Source organism: Oryx dammah, unplaced genomic scaffold, assembly GCF_014754425.2.
Source record: "Oryx dammah isolate SB20612 unplaced genomic scaffold, SCBI_Odam_1.1 HiC_scaffold_1, whole genome shotgun sequence".
In the NCBI taxonomy this organism is placed as follows: domain Eukaryota; kingdom Metazoa; phylum Chordata; class Mammalia; order Artiodactyla; family Bovidae; genus Oryx; species Oryx dammah.
In genome coordinates this window covers 64,216,646-64,219,781 of record NW_024070185.1, presented here as the reverse complement: position 1 = coordinate 64,219,781, position 3,136 = coordinate 64,216,646, and the positions used below count along the sequence as shown (strand labels likewise).

Here is a 3,136-nt window from a genome sequence, read left to right as displayed (position 1 = left end):
CTTGGAATCAAGAACCAGAAAGACTTCAAGAACTCAGATTCTTGATTCCAAAGTCAGATTCCCAGACTTCAGAGCTTTACACTTTAGGGAACACCAAAGCCTTAGAATCACACACTTTCAGAACTAGAACTAGAATGGTCCAGTCCTCTGGAAATGAAGCATAGGGGGCCAAGGGGACCTTTGCCTGGAGACCCCTCAGGGAGAGACATACCTCCCTTCTTTGCTCCTGTCCTTCTCCCCTTCCTCCTCCTCCTCTCATCCCCCGCAACTCCCCAATAACCTCTCACTTTCCTCGTTGAGCATCCCCCAGCCAGTTATCCAGCAGGATGAGTTACTGGGGAGCTTCATGCCAGGGACTGGGAGGCAGGCAGGGATGATGTAGGAGGTGAAGTTCACAGGAAAGAGCAGCTGCAATATGGCAATGTCAATCCCAAAGGGACCTAACTTCTTGAAGTCTGGGTGTGTGATAATCCGAGTCACAGACACCTCCTGGGTGTGCTGGGTGTGCTGGCACAGCTGGGTGCTTCCTAACAGAACCCGATAGCTCCCTAGGGCTTAGGATTTCCTGGAGGAGGAAAGGCGCACTGCCACCATCATCTCCAAGTGGGGACTAGCTCTTTCCCTGCATCCTCATCTAACTGCCCACACCCCTCTGGACCCATCCACTCCTTGTGATGCCAGACAGCTTCTGTCCATCCATTTTGAATGTTCAGGAGGCCTTCTTTCTTGAGGCTAATTGATATCCTATTTACAGTTTCAGACATATGGCTGCTTTCTCCATTAGAAACTAGAATGGCAGAAGCACTGAATTCTTGCTCTGGGAATGTCCTCAGTGGGATCATCAAATGAAGGCCTTTGATTGTACACAGCAGGCATTCTGGGGCAGTTCTCTCTCTCACTTTACCCTTCCGGAGACCCCATACAACCTACCTTCTGGCCCCACACCCTTCCTGACCATCCCTTTTCTTTAAACACCTCCCTGCCCAAGTCCTGCTTCTCCACTTAGTTACAAAGATTTACAAAATATTTGTTAAATAAATGAGCAACTGGGTGCAGGAAATGGAACCTCGCCTTGTTTCCCCAGCACAGGTGCTGAAACCAGTTCAGTTCAGTTCATTTCATGTGCTCAGTCATGTCCGACTCTGCGACCCCATGGGCTGCAGCATGCCAGGCCTCCCTGTCCATCACCAACTCCCAGAGTTTACTCAAACTCATATCCATCGAGTCGGTGATGCCATCCAACCAACTCATCCTCTGTCATCCCCTTCTCCTCCAGCCTTCAATCTTCACAGCTCATCTACTTGGAGACCCTCTCTCATGTTCCCCTCACCCAATCCTTGCCCTCCAGCAGGCATTCATTCTCCACAGCCCTTCTCCTGACCCTCCCACCCCCGCTCCATGTGCTCTGCCCTTCTCACCCATGCTGGGCTTTCTCTTCTGACAGGATGGAGGTATGGTGAAGTGGGATTTGCCACTTCCCCCTGATGCCACCGAGGGGCTTGCATGGAGCATGGCACAGAGTGGGTGCTGACAGACTCTGAGCCCTCAAAGCTCTTGTGTCCAGACCTGGACTGTGATGCCTGAACCCCCTGGTGACCCCTCCTCCTCTGTTCAGAAGTCTGTAACTAAGCCAGCCCCAGAAGGCTAGGTGAATTAGTCTCCTGAGCAGCCCTGTCACTCTCCCAGAGAGCCCACCTCCCCCTTATGCAGCCTGGCACCACGGCTATCTGCATGCACGCCAGTAACCATGACTCCTCCTGGGCACACAGTTTTGCAGGAGTAATAAGAATTGCCCAGCTGCTGGTCATACACGTGGTCCCAGGCCCCTGCCTAGAGTCTGACACCTGGAAATAAGGGGGCATTGAGAAGAAGTTTTGATCTGAGATGGGTCCACACCAAATGGCAGCGAGGACAGACACTGCCGCTCTCCTAAGGCACACCTGTGTTGGGGAACAGATACAGGGGCCGAGGGCAGAGCATGAGGAGGATCTGGGCAGGTGAGTGGAGAGGACAGTCCAAGTGGAGGGTACACAGGCCAAAGGCAGGAACAACATGTCTCTGAAGGCCACAGACTGCCCAGAGGAGCTAACGTGGGACACTATCCCCCTCCCCTGCCAGCACCTGTGCTGGCAGCCTAGGCTATAGACTCACTTGAGAAAGCAGTGGGCAGTGGAAAGGAGCCGGATGGAGTTAATGAGGACAGCTCCACAGACGTGCAAGCCCTGGAATCGCAGACTGGCCTGCCGCGGCCACCAGCCTCCACGTCCCAGCCACCGTAGATTCTCCCATCACCTTGGGTTTCCCACACACTGTGGAGACTCCCCTGCCACCTATAGTAGAGACCCCAAGTGTCGCAACCAGGAGGGTCACATCACTTCACAGAGGGGAAAACCAAGGCAGGCGTCCAGTGGCCTAGTCAAAATGACAGGGCTACCTGGACTCTGCTTCACTGGTATTTAATGAAGTCTAATTTACTATTTTTTATTGTATAACTCATGCTTTGCATGTTATATCTAAGAGATCATGAAGAGTTTCTCCTATGTTTTCTCTGAGAAATTATAAAGGTTGTTTCCTACATTTGAAACCATGATCAAGTTTTAGTTCATTTTTACCTACCAGATATAATAGGTTTCCGTTTCTTAGTTTTTCATCTTTCTTGTAGATATCCATTTGTACCAGCACCTTTTCTTGGTTAAAAAAGAAAATTTACTCTTTCTCATATTGAATTGTTTTAGAACATTTGTTGAAAATCAATTCATAACAAAAAGTAAGGTTCTATTTCTGGACTCTCAATTCTGTGCCAATGGACTGTATTGCTTTCCTGTGCCAGAAGTCCACCGTCTCGATTAGTATGTATTATGGTAAAATTTGATATCAGGTAATGACAGCTCTCCAGCTTTATTCTATTGCCAAATTGTTTAGGCTATTTTACATCCTTTGAATTTCCCTATGAATTTTAGCATCAGCTGTCAAATTTTACGCAAAAAAAGCCTGCTAGAATTTTCATTGGGACTGCATTGAATTTATAGACCAATTTGAGGAGTTGCTTTCTTCATAATAAGAAATCTCCTGATCCATGAACAAGAACAGTTTCTTTGTATAGACCTTTAATTTCTATCAGCAATATTTTATAGTT

At 48.6% G+C, this 3,136-nt stretch overlaps 1 pseudogene; it reads right to left on the bottom strand.

The window, feature by feature from the left end:
* Positions 1-255: 255 nt before the first annotated feature.
* LOC120874765 lies at positions 256-2,670 on the bottom strand (annotated as a pseudogene).
* Positions 2,671-3,136: the final 466 nt, after the last annotated feature.